Source organism: Vulpes vulpes, chromosome 1, assembly GCF_048418805.1.
Source record: "Vulpes vulpes isolate BD-2025 chromosome 1, VulVul3, whole genome shotgun sequence".
In the NCBI taxonomy this organism is placed as follows: Eukaryota; Metazoa; Chordata; class Mammalia; order Carnivora; family Canidae; genus Vulpes; species Vulpes vulpes.
In genome coordinates this window covers 30407585-30421443 of record NC_132780.1, presented here as the reverse complement: position 1 = coordinate 30421443, position 13859 = coordinate 30407585, and the positions used below count along the sequence as shown (strand labels likewise).

Sequence of the window (13859 nt, the reverse complement as noted above, 5' to 3'; positions counted from 1 at the left end):
AAAGCCTTCTTCCTCAAAATGTGGTCTTCAGACCAGCAGCATCAGCATCACCTGACTGCTTGGTAAAAATTCAGAATTCCTGACCCCATCCCTATGGAACCAGAATCTGCACATTACGAGAAATGCAGGTAATTTGTTTGGGAAGCCCTGCTTCAAATATGAACTTGTGGCCTTTTCTCCTTTCTTAGACTTTAAGCTAGAATATTAGCTCCAAGAGGGCAGGGAATTTTGACACATATATATCTTGGACACATATATATCCTGGATGACTCGAGCAGTCCCTGGCACACAGTTGGTGCTTAGTGTATAATAGTTAAGTGAAAGCCTTATCAGGACTGAAAAAATTCACCAGTGTCTAAATAAGATCACAACTGTCTTCAATGCCACCCTGGGAAATGACTCTTATAATTGACAGGAGCAAAAAGTTTATTCAATTAAATGCAGAAAAACATTTATCAAGCAAATTCCAAAAATTCTGGGGTGGTAATAAACTAAGCAGGTACTAGTGGACTGAAATTGGCTTTATTGAAGCAAAACTTTTTTCTCAGATAATTCTAAATGATGATATAGGGAAAAAATGTTCCATGAACTACTTTAAAAATTTACCCCCCCCCCCTTTTTTTTAAAGACTTTATTTACTTACTCATGAGACACACACACACACACACAGAGAGAGAGAGAGAGAGGCAGAGACACAGGCAGAGGGAGAAGCAGGCTTCATGCAGGGAGCCCGATGTGGGACTCGATCCCAGGTCTCCAGGATCACGCCCTGGGCCAAAGGCAGGTGCTAAACCGCTGAGCCACCCAGGCTGCCCCAAAATTTACCCCTTTAAACAACTTTACTGGGGTATAACTTACTACGATAAAATTCACCCATTTTCAAAGTTGCTGGTATATGAAATGTAGTAAAATTTCTGAGTTGTGCAGCTCACCATAATCCAGTTTTAGAGCACTGTTCCCATCCCAGTGAGGTTCTCAGGGCCCATGTATGGTTAGTCTTTGTTTCTACTCTCTACCCTGAGGAAACCTCTACTTTCTGCAAAAAAAAAAAAAAAAAAAAAAAAAAAGTGACATCTTGAGGACTCTTCAATAAGGTACATGATTTTTAAAAAGATTTTATTTATTTATTTGAGAGAAAGTGAGGGGGTAGGGGCAGCCCGATGGAGGGCTCAATCCCAGGATCCTGAGATCATGACCTGAGCTGAAATCAAGAGTCAGATGCTCTACCAACTGAGGCACTCTGGTGCCCTGGTACACAATTTATACAGTATGTGCAATTCTTCTTGGGCATTTAGCAAAGATGCCTGGTACAGATCTCTGTCTGCCGGCACCTGGCTAACTCCCTTCAGTTACCAGAATACATCTAAAAATAGTTCTTTAAGTCTTTTCTTTAAAAGTGCTCTATGCTACTGAAATGCCAATATTAGTATTTAAGAATAAATGTACCAGTGTGTTTATTCCTTGATGTGTTATAGGGGCAGAAAAACAGGCTACATGAATGGAAGAGAAGGAGTGTCCATAACATACTGCTGAAAGAGAAAAGCAATGTGCTGAGAAATGAATATGGTATGATCCTATTTTTATAATAAAAAAAGAAAAAAGTCATATATGTGCATGTTTGTATGTTTCTATAACCACCAAGAATGTACAGAGAGACACACAGCAAACTGTTAACACTTACTACTTAAAGGGCAAGTGTTACTGGGGGGCAGGAGGTGAGGAAGTCACTTTCTCCATTGTTATGATCAAACACTGTTTTCCTGTTTGAAAAGAAAAATGCCATAAATGCTATCTTTGAAAGGCACAGTTATGTTTTCTATTTTTAAGATTAGCTTCCTTCTCCCTTCCTCCCTCCCTCTCCACCATAAATATAAATTAATATGGTTTTACCAAATGGGTGAGCTAAAATATTATGTGGATTATGGAGACCCCTGGGTTAGAACTTAGGTTTCAGAACTGGATTTCAAATTCACAGTGTTGGTGTAAGGGAATGAAGATGTCAACACTATGATTTTATCAGGCCACAGGAGTAGCCCGATGTTTGGGACAAAGCCTCACCTTCATTGGATCTCTAAGTTTTCCTAAATGAGTGGGGCAGGGGAATAGGGTCAATGCTTAGACTCACTCTGGGACACTGATGGAATGAGAGACAGTCCAACAGCACTAGTCTCAATACTACTCCTTGCTGTCTAATTCATTAGGACAGAAAACTTATCAGTAGAACAACAAAGAAAAATTTTTTAAAAAAGGAAATACCATTTTCAGCCTCACAAAATGAAACTGTGACTATATGCATATATGAAAAATACATATTTGTGTGATAAGTCTCCTATATAAATGCTTCATAGGTACATTTGCAAAGATGTTTGATGAAACTACACAAATGCACGTGGAAGTCTCACCAAAGTGCTGTGGTTCTATTTTTTCCCACGGGTAAGCTTTTTCCCCCTTTTATGATTTTTGTTATTTCTGTCAATTTCATCATTATTCTTTTTAAAATAAAGCTTTTAAGTATTATATCCAGAAAAAACACATAAATGGCATGTGTACAGCTCGATTAGTTATTGTGAATTGAACACACTCATGTAACCCCCACCTAGACCAAGAAATAGAACATTTCATCCTGGTTTGTAAGAGAAACTGAATATTTAATTTCAGGGAAGAAAGTCTGAATTACCAAATACGTTTGTTGTATTGAAGCAGTTATTCCTTCCACTGGGATTTAGACTGGGCTGTCTGGGTAAAATTTAAATGCGAGTGAGTGAGCAAATTTAAAAATGACTCCACAGAGTCTAGAGACAAAACATCCTTGGAAAATGTGTTAGGGCTCCATCAACATGGCTTGCCACAGGTCTTTTCCATTGTGTCACAGGACAGGCTGTCAAGACCAATGACTTGTTCATGTTTGAGTCACACAACTCAAGCCAAACTTTTGACTCATCTCTGGGTTCATTTTTACCCCTAGGCTCCCTTTGTCACCAAGATATAGAGCAAAGAAATGCATGTGACCCGGCAAGCTGAACAGAGCCTCACTGTTCAAAGAAAGTAAAACAGACGATTAATTTGTCAGCACAAAGTGAAGACTCAGAAGGCTGGAATATCAATCTCTTGTTCAATCTGTTATTCTTTCTTTGAATAAAAGGTTGCTTAGAATCCACATGCAGGTTAGAAATACAGAAGTTCAAAAGTGAGCAGACTCTGCATACTCTATACACTGGATAAGAAATATCTCCAAAGAAGAACAGGTCTGGGAAAAGGATTTATCAATGCTCACTGTTTCCACCGAAAGTACATCTTCTTTAGGTCTTGAACATACCAGATGCACAGGGATTTGTTGACTTGATCGGAATCGACACAGGCAATCAGAATCTTTGCCACAAAAGCAGGGATCTCAAGACCTATAGAGCATTTATGTGATTGGTGCTTAAAGCCAATGGTGCTTTTTAGCTGTGCTGAAGCTCCTGGAAGGCCAAGACAACTCTTTGACTCTGGAGATCTCTTCTTCCCAACCAAACAGAATGACTGTGAAAGGTGAAAGACTCCTGAGCTTGCTGTGTATGAATTAACCAAAATAACTTGGGCCCTTTGTTTTTAAGTTCCATGTCTGCTTTGTTAGAAGCTTGAATGGTTGTTTTCAGAGTCACTCATCACAACTGGAAAGTCAGGCAATGAGCCCCTCTCTCTCCAGAAATTGAGTAAAATTTGAGAAGAGATATTTTTAGAGTCCACTTTCAGAGAAGGAATCTGGGCGAGGGGCTTAACATTGACTGTTATTTCCTGTTTCAAGACATGCCTTAGGACTTGGTGGATAAATGCTACCTATGATGGAATATTTTATTTAGAATTGTAGAGTAGGTTTGTCTTCCACATGAATAACGTGCACTGCACCGACACACCCTCACTCTCAATCAGGAAGTCGGCAATTCGGGTTCAGCCTTCCTCTCTGCTTAACTGCAAAAAGTTGGCACATAAGGTAATTTGAAAACAATTATTAAGGGTGGTTTTCAGAGCTGATACACATATATAACCGCCAAGTATCTGGCAAAGATCCTTTTACCTAAGCTCAGAGATTTCCTAAAGCAGAGAGTAAATAAGACCTTTGCTGTTTCACTGATGCTGGTAAAGATTTGGGACTAAAATGATTATAAATAAGATATTGTAATGGTGAAAAATGCAAAGGTAAGTTGATTTTCTAGTCCTTATATTACGAGAAGATAGTTTTGATTCTTCTTTGACAGAAAATTCTGCTAATTTATGGAACATGGAGTCCAAAATGCAAATTTTTCCCTTTCCTAGTCAACTTGGGAAAACAAATGCATTATTTGGAGAAGAAATCACAATTTGATCAACCTTAAAGCCTGCCATAGCCATTTTCTTTCAAAATTTAGCAATAAGAGACCACCAGTATTCTAGCGCAGAGCAATGATTCTTAACCAGGGGCCATTTTACTTCCAAGGAAACACCTGTCGATGTCTGGAGACATTTTTAAGTTGTCACAAGAGAGTCTGTGTGGATATGGGAGGCAGTGGGGACACAGCCGGCGCCCAGTGGGAAGAAGCTAGGGATGCTGGTAACGCACAGGACAGGACCCCCAACCTAAGAATTAACCAACCCAAAATGTCATCAGTCCTGAGGTTGAGAAACCTCTATCCTAGAGCATGGTTTTCCAAGGTTATTTATAGGAGCAGAGAATGAGACTGCCTTCATCACGGAAATGCACATAAAACCCCTACTCTCCTCAGTACACCTTTTTTTGAACGTCTGAGAGCACTTAGGAGCAACCGCTCTACCGCAGCACCAGCAATGAAAGAAGGATTGAAGGGAAGACAAGCATGAATTCAAAGTAGGTTCAGAGATCAAAGTTGGCTGTATTTGCCTTGCCGTATGGCTTTGGTGTTTTGCAGTAAAATTAAAAAAAAAAATGGAGAGGGGAGGGAAGCCTTCTGGTTTCCATCCTCACTGAAGAATAGCGGCATGGCAAAGGAGCCATGTTACTCCTCCTAAAATGAGGACATTTTCGCTCCACACTAAGCATTTCCTGTCTGATGTCACCTACCTCAGAAGGAGTTTGAGGCTGAATCCCATTTTGTGTTTTAATGGTGCCACTGACACAAAGCAAGACTGGTTCACGATAAAATTGACCTAGCACTTAAAAAAGGAGTCATTATCCGATTTCTATGCAGTCATCATTTGCACCTAAAAATAGCATTCCTCCGAAATGAGATGATTCTAAATAAGCCATTTGGGGAGACTAATAACAGGTTTGTGAGAAGAGAGGAAGGGGAATAAAAAGAGATCTATCACACAATTAAGACGCAGACACAACCAACATGCCTCGATCCTATGGGCACCACGACAGCCAGGATACAAAGATGGGTCTAAACACAATAAATTAATTTTCAGTACACACAGGAACATGGTAGACATACAGTTATCTGATGGGCCCACTGCAACTTTCCTATGTGGTGTATTTACATTTCAGCCTGTAATAACAGTTCTTCAAAAAGGATTGTCTTGTATTTGACTATTTAGCTCCAGCAGTTAAATCACACTGCATTTTTTAATTTTGCTGCCTTCCCAGAGTTGGAAGGAGATAAGCTGATGCATACACACCTCACCCTCCTCGTTCAGGTCGGTGTTGGCCACTGAAGACAGCACAGGGGGGGCAGAGGATTCCACTGTTCGGAGTGGCACCTGTTTGCAGCCAGGAACACACTTGAGAAGCAGGCACACTCCTGCTTCCTGCTGTCTGTGGTACAGCAGAGATGTATTAGGGCACTTAAGTTTCATGTAATACAGTGTAGGGGGGTAACATTTCATATTTCCACTTGCTTTCCTATCTAGACTAGAGTGAGAGGGGTGTTCGCTTATGGAACATTGGACTAGCACATTAGTTGTGAAAGGAAGGAAAGAAGGGAGGGATGGAAAGAAAGAGAAAGAAAAGAAAGAAAGAAAGAAAGAAAGAAAGAAAGAAAGAAAGAAAGAAAGAAAGAAAGAAAGAAAAGAGAAAGAAGAAAGAAAGAAAGAAGAAAGAAAGAAAGAAAGAAAGAAAGAAAGAAAGAAAGAGAAAGAAAGAAGGAAGGATGAGAAAGAAAAAAGGAAGGATGAGAAAGAAAGAGAAAGAAAGGAAAGGAGGAGGGAGGAAGGGAGAGAGAAAGCAAACAAGAAATTGGTTTTGAGGAGTAGTGCCTGATTTGGGAAGGATGAAACTGGATACAGCTCCATTTTCTCCCCTGTCCCCACCATGGCTTTGAGGGCTTAAGACTGTTCCCTGTTTTAGGATGAAATTTGTGCCTATAACAAACCACCCCAATTCTCTAATCCTCTAATGGAACTTCCCTCGTTCTACACCCTTGTTATTGGTTATGTCTGGACCCTGTGGACAAGAGGCACAGAATATAGCTGCTCAATTCTGGAGGGAACGTTAGCTTCTTCAGGCCATGTTACAGATAACTCTGGTGGCTCCCCCAAGAAATCAGAGTTTCTTTCTCAGTATTTGGGGCAAGCAGATTTCCACCTGATTTCTGATTTTTAAAAAAATACTTGAAAAGAATTTATTATGAAAAACTGTAATCTTAGATGAAGGTAGAAAGAACAGGGTGATGAACCCCCAACTGCCTTCACCCAACAATTATTAAAATTTTCCACATATGCTTCACCTACCTCTTTGTATTTCTAATATGTTTTACTATAAATCCCATATAACTTGCCATTTCACTCCCACATAATTCAGTGTGCATCTTAAAATTATATACATATTTTGTTACATAACTACAATGCTATTATCAAATTTAGCAAATTGTCGTGGGATTTTCTAAACAGGTTTTATTTAAAATTAAGTTTTAAAAATTAAAACGATCACAAAATTATCTTTTCAACAGTTGTCTGAATCAGTCTCTTAAAAAGATATGAACATTGCAGTTTACTGTTTTATCCTCCTAGTGTCTTTATTTCTATTCTCTGGACTAAAGTTTTCCTATCTGATACCTCATGGATATTATCATGGGGTTAGTCACGTAGCAGATGAGCTACCTTTAAGCATTCTTCCTTTGTTGAATAATATGAAACATGGCAGGGAAGGAGACCTTAGGACTTAAGATTATATTATTATTAGAATATTCTTCTCACCTGTTGAGTTTAGCTTCTCCCTTATACTTTCCTAGAATTGGTAAGCATATTTGTATTTATTTATTACTCAACTTGTTTCAAAAAATGACTTAAGAGAGGGGTGCCTGGGTGGCACAATTGGTTGAGTGTCCGACTCTTGGTATTAAATCAGGTTGTGATTTCAGGGTCGTGATCTCAGGGTCATGAGATGGAGCCCGCCATTGGGCTCCGTGCCTAGTGTGGGGTCTGTTTGAGACTCTTTCTTCCTGTACTCCACCTTCTGCACGTGCTCTCTCTCAAATAAATAAATAAATAAATAAATAAATAAATAAATAAATAAGTAAATAAATCTTTAAAAAATGACTTAAGAGAGATTTCACTCCTAGAAAAGCAGATTCTGATTTTGTATTATAATAATTCTTCCCAAGACACATGCTTCAGTAAGTCAGGGTTGTTCTGGAGAATTCCTGCTTGTGACAGTAAATGCACATTAACTAAACTGCAAAGTTTGAGGGCATAGTCCTCCACAAGACTGTCCTCACTTCTGATACTATCTGTAAGTTTAGAGTGTTCTCAAGAACCATCCCCAGGTTTGATAATTTGCTGGATGGACCCAGAGAACTCACTGAAAGCTATTATACTCATGGTTATGGATCATTAAGAGAATGAATACAGATGAAAATCATCCAAGGGAAAGACAGATATAGGGAAGAGCCTGAGAGGGCTCCAAATACGAAAACTTCTGCTGTTCTCAGAATACATGCATTACCCTCCCTGCGTTGCTACAACACAATCCGTGTTGGAATATCACCATCTTGGTCACCTGAGCTTTGGTGTCCAGAGTTTTTACTGGGGCTCCATTCTGTAGGCATGATTGATTGGCTGTTCTCATGATTGATCTCAGCCACCAGGCTTATGGATATCACAAGACCCAAAGCCCTTGTCCTGAATTGCATGGTTGGTCTTCCTGGCATGGCTAGTCTACCATAAGGTCCAATGTGGCCACCTACCACTCTAAAAAAGACACTTCTATCAAGTATGACATATATTACCTCCCAGAACCCAAAGGCAAAGGGGATCTCTCACTGGGCAAGGCCAGGTTTTTTATTATGCAAATTAATTTACACCTGTTCTTATTGACCATGCTAATCCTCACCTATTCCTCTTACGATGATACTTTACTAAGGGGACAATTTTTACATAAAACTGTTGGGAAATTTTAAAATGAGAGGTAAATTGTATCTAGCAATAAATATCTCTGATAATGTAAGAGTATCAAAACAAGAAGGTGACCTCCAGGGATCCCTGGGTGGCTCAGCAATTTAGCGCCTGCCTTTGGCCCAGGGCGTGATCCTGGAGTACCGTGATCGAGTCCCACACTGGGCTCCCTGCATGGAGCCTGCTTCTCCCTCTGCCTGTGTCTCTGCCCGCCCCCCTCTCTCTCTCTGTGTGTCTCTCATGAATAAATAAATAAAATCTTAGAAAAAAAAATGTGACCTCCACATAATAGTTAAAAAATAAAATGAGAGTTAGGGAAGAACAGCTTCAAAAATATACACTATTTCAACTATGTCATAAAGAAGGGGGAGTTTTTAATATTTTATTTTTTAATTTATTTTTTAAACTTTTACATGTTTACTTCCCTATTGAAAGCTAACGAGGATTTTGATTATAATCCGTCTCCAGCCTCATGGACCTCTAGGTGCGATTTCTTAACAGAAAAGAAGCTTCTTATAAAAATCAACATTTTATGAACTCAGATCACTTGTGATTCCTGTAAGTGCGAAAAATAAGTGGACATATGGTACAAATTCTCACTCATTTCTACTTTGTTTTGCAAGTGAGATGTGTAAAGCTCTTCAAGACCTTCCCTGCCATACATGAAAACAGACTAAAGAGTTCTGGATTTACACCTTTTTTTTTCTTTCTCGACATGAAATTTTATGAATTACATACAGTGGAAGGTCAAGAACTGGGTTTGAAAAAATTAATGAATGACTTCTACTGCACTCAACAAATTGATGAATATGAAGGGACCATGGTTTAATTTCACCTTTTTTCTTCTTTACTAATTCGTTTCTGGATCCAAACTTTCCCTCTGATGCACAGCCAGCCAACAGTGGGGTGCTGCTTCTATTCAGTCGAAGCTTCTGGATTACCTTGTACATGCATGAAAAAGTAGTTACTTCCATAAAGAATCTCTGCTCCATTTGACACTTTTATTTTAATGCAGCTGAGGCACTCAGTAAGGCTAGGAAACCTCCCTACGGACACATGTGGCCTCCTTCCTATTCTCTAAAAGTCAGGCAGCTCCACTTGTGTCTTCAGAGAAAGCACTGGCTCTATCTTTCAGAGGGCAGAGAACATGTGGGCAATTCACAATGAAACTACTACATGTTTAAAAGAACGGTGATCCTATGTTTCTTCCACCTTGAAGTGTTAAAGACTATAGATTGCAGCTGAAGGGAAATTAAGGTCCCTATTCACACAATTCACAGAGCCTGTGAAACTGAAAAAGAAATGAACCCAGTTGCAAAAGTATACAGTTGACTCAGGCAATTTCATCGTTTTAGTGTAGGGGGAAATGTCTTTTAATGTCATCAGCTAGAGAAAGGTGAATATTCAGGAATCAAAAAAGCACCCAGAAATGTTAACATGAAAAAGGAAGAGAAGAAAGGGAAAGAAGAGGTGGCAGGCAGAAAACATGACAAGGCACACAGAGGATGAGAAAGGAGGAGGAGCAAAGCCTCCTGAATCAGGGATCCTCAGCTGCAGTGGGTGGAGGTGCAGGGAAGGTTAGAATGTCCTGGGGTTGCAGTGTCGCTTGAAAGAGGGCATTAGATATTATAATCTTACATTCTGAATTCAGAGAGATTGCTTTCATGCTTGTAACACAAACCTTGGCGAGTCCAGCTCTACAAAATCTTCTTGGCTGGTGGAGATAAGCCTGTTCTAACCCAGCTGCCAAGCAGATTCTCAACAGGAGAGGGAGAGAACAGTCAGAGGAGGGAAGCACAAAACAAGTGCAAGGGAGGGGAGGGCTGGAATGGGGTTTACGCTCTTCAAAAGAGGGCATTCAGTTTTAAAAGACTGGAAACCTAAAAAATACCCTAACAATTTCAGGACCCTGTTCCATCAGAGTCCTTACTGCAATGTTAAGGTAACCTTGGGACACCTGACATTTTGGAATACCACCAACCTTTGGTACTTTCTGGAACCTAGCTGACCTCCAGGTGGGACATTCTGTTTTGTTTTTGCATCTCCAGGGCATCCTTTTTTTTTTTTTTTTAAGACTTTAGTTATTTATTCATGAGAGACACACAGAGGCAGAGACACATGCAGAGGGAGAAGCAGGCTCAGATCATGACCTGAGCCAAAAGCAGACATTCCAGTCATCCCTGGGGCATCTCTTTTTTGAAAATCTCAAAGCATTTTACAGGTGTTTAAACATTCTCCAAGTGCCTAAAATAAACTAGAATCTAAGTAACATTTCAGGTTTTTTTTTTTTTTTTCATTTCATTTCAGGTTTTTACCTACACTCTTCCATATCAACTCATTTGGCTTTTATGGCCCTGGTTCTTGTCCATCTTGACAAATCTCATGGATTCAAAAGGAGACAAAGCTATAGTGATGTGATGATCCCAGAAAAAACATCAAGACCCTCCAAACCTCTCTGTTTCCACAGCCTGCATCAACAAATTGCAGCTGTCAATGAGCACAGATAAATTAGGTGACTGTATGTGGGAACTGCTAAAGTAGATTAGTAACTTTAAGAATAAAACACACAACTAAACCGCATGTAGGTGATACATCATAATTGTGTCGCTGGCTCAGCGGATCAGTAGCCAATCAGGTCCCGACGGGCCATATGTGTATTTATAAATATATCTGCTAATGTAAAGGTCGCGCTGCTCACTGCTCAGGGAAATCAGGCACATTTGGAACCATCCCTAGAAGATTTTGGTTTCTTAAAAAAAAATATTTTGACAATTTGTGACAAATGCAATCCTGCCCCCATATGTTCTATACTATTTAAAGGGAAATGACACCCAGTTGCCTTCACATCCACACGTGAATCCTTCTGTTTTAATAATGAAGTGAGGAGGTGAGAAAGGAGGAGGGGGTTACCTTGCACACATATTTTAGAAGATATAAATATCTTTTCAAACTTCGTATTTCCACACTTCAAGAGGACAGAGCTTCTAAGATCTACGTGACTATTCATGACACAGGAAATAACAGAAACTTCTCTTCCAGATTCGGAAAGGAAGTGGGAAAATAATGAATGACAAGAAAACAGTGGTAGATTCTTGCAGGAAATACAGGCTTCTGACCCCTTGCTCATTTTTTCTGCCTAGTATTTGCTGCCTGCTTTTCTGGGCACGATGGATGGGGGTTGCATGGCTCTGCTAAAATGATCCCCTCTGCCAACCTCTGAAGAAATCTCTTATGGATTAAGTTAGAACACCCAGGCATCTCAGTCAGGCCTGGGAATTACTCTGCGTCAATGACCCAGAAGCCCAGAACCAACTTTGTACAGCACACACTCATCTGCTTGCATCCCGCCCTGTTCTTTAATACCAACAGAATAACAAGGTTTCCCCGTGGCATAAAAGACAGAAACTCAAAAAACAAAACACAAAACAAAAAACAACCAACGCCCCCAAACACACACAAAAAACCCCCACAACACTTGGATGACATCTTTGGTGAAGGAAAAAAAAAAGCTTCTGACAAGAGGGAAAGGTATGAAAATATTTTGAGAGAATTTGCTTAATCGCTCAGCAATGCCTTCCGTTCAATCTAGCCATTGAATGTGAATAACCATGACAGATGGCTCCTGCTAGTTTAAAAAAAAAAATTAGCTAAATTTTCAGATAACGCAGCCTTCTGTCATGTTCTCCTACTCCGAGGCTTCTGCGGTGTGTTTTGCAGGCTCTGAACTGCGGGCTGCTTGCTGTAACCAGCTTTTGGTCAGAATTCACACCACTGGATACCTCGTGCTCAGAACCAAGAGGGGAGAGAGACTGTCAGTTTGGATGACAAGACCTTGATAGGCCACACGTCCCCAACCCAGATATGAGATCCACGTTTTATGCACAAAGCCATGTTTGAAACATTAAGGGCGGAGAGGAGAGCTCTTGGCTCTATCAGCCTGGCCATCTCTTTGTAGCAGAACAAACTCATATCTGATGCTATAATTACAAGCCTAATGGACACACTTAATTTATTTTGGAGAAGTGAAGTTGATACCCACTAGTGCTATTATTGAAAAGACTAATGAGAGTAGCTCAGTAAGAAAATAAAAGATTTATTGAATTCCTTTTGGCACCCGGCACAGCTTAGCAATTTTGAGAGCCCATCAAAACAGCAGATATATACCCCGCTCAGATGTGCTGTACGGGATGTGAGCTGGGTTTCAGATTTTCAATAACAAATCTGTCACTCTGATTTTAATTAGACGGCTTAAAGCAGCTACATCAATAATGGCAGAATGACGGCTCAGTTCAAAGATCATAGAGATGTTACTCTACTTTAATAGTTCTTTTATACAAGTACATATTTCAGAAGTTTGCGAGGCATTCATCTTGACTACCCCTTTCACCAGAGGAGGAAAAAATATGCCTAATTGAATTGAACCACGAACACTAGCAGTCACCACCATTTCTGAGCCAGGCTGTTGCATCCAGCTGGTTAGGAGGTCTAATTTCACACCGCACAGCAATGAAATGCTGCTAACTTTTATTTGTGAGTGTAAAACAGTAATATTTCATGACAGCAAAAGGCCAGTTGACGCCGCTGGGTGCACCCTCCACTGGTCTAAACCTGAGAGATGAATAGCAGTCTTGGTTGAGTACAGACAGACCAGCTTTTCCCATGAAAAGCTCAGAGGAGTGCATGGGGGAGGACTTGCCCTGGGAACAGGGTGGAAGCCCTCCTGAGAAGAGCACTCCTCAGCCTGAGGGGAGAGCGGAAGCCTCAGAGGGAACAGCTGCTGCCAAAGGGCCTGGTCTCTTCTTCAAGGGGTTGGAGGGAGGTGCATTTAATTGTCACTGTATCTCTTTCCACTGATTCTTATTACACCACTAACAACATATTGATTGCATAAATAAATAATATAGTGACATGTATCTTTCTGTATTTTATCCCATGGAAATATATACATGTTATATATATATACAGGTGTATATACATACATCCACTTTTCTTTAGGAAATAAAATCAGGCTATGTATACTGTAAGGTTTTTTGCTTAACAACTTATGGTAATTATCTTTCCATGTCAATAAGTCTATCTCCAAACCATCATTTTTAACAAGTGCATAATATTCTATTATGGATTACCCATCTTATTTATTCAGGCCCCTCTCATTGGACATTTAGGTCATCTCCAATTATTTACAATATCAGAATATATATATATATATATATAAATATATAAATATATAAATACAGAGTACATGAATATGTTCCATCTTTATTATAAACATATACTATGCATATACATATAATTTAATTATTATGTTAGGATAAATTAGGATAAATTCTTAGAACTGGAATTCTGAGGTCAAAGTATCCACATTAAAAAGGTTTTTTTTAAGTTTTTTTAAGTATAAGATAGCCATCATTTTATATATTCATTCATTCATTTTATGAACAGTTTTGTAACTTTTTTTAAGTTTTTACTTACACTCTAGTTAATGTACAGTGTAATATTAGTTTCAGGCGTACAATTTAGGGATTCAGTATTTC

At 39.5% G+C, this 13859-nt stretch overlaps 1 protein-coding gene across 6 annotated transcripts in view; it reads right to left on the bottom strand.

Moving 5' to 3' along the window:
• Window positions 1-13859, bottom strand: part of GLIS3 (GLIS family zinc finger 3) — a 598942-nt gene that overhangs the window by 102181 nt on the left and 482902 nt on the right. The window lies entirely within an intron of this gene.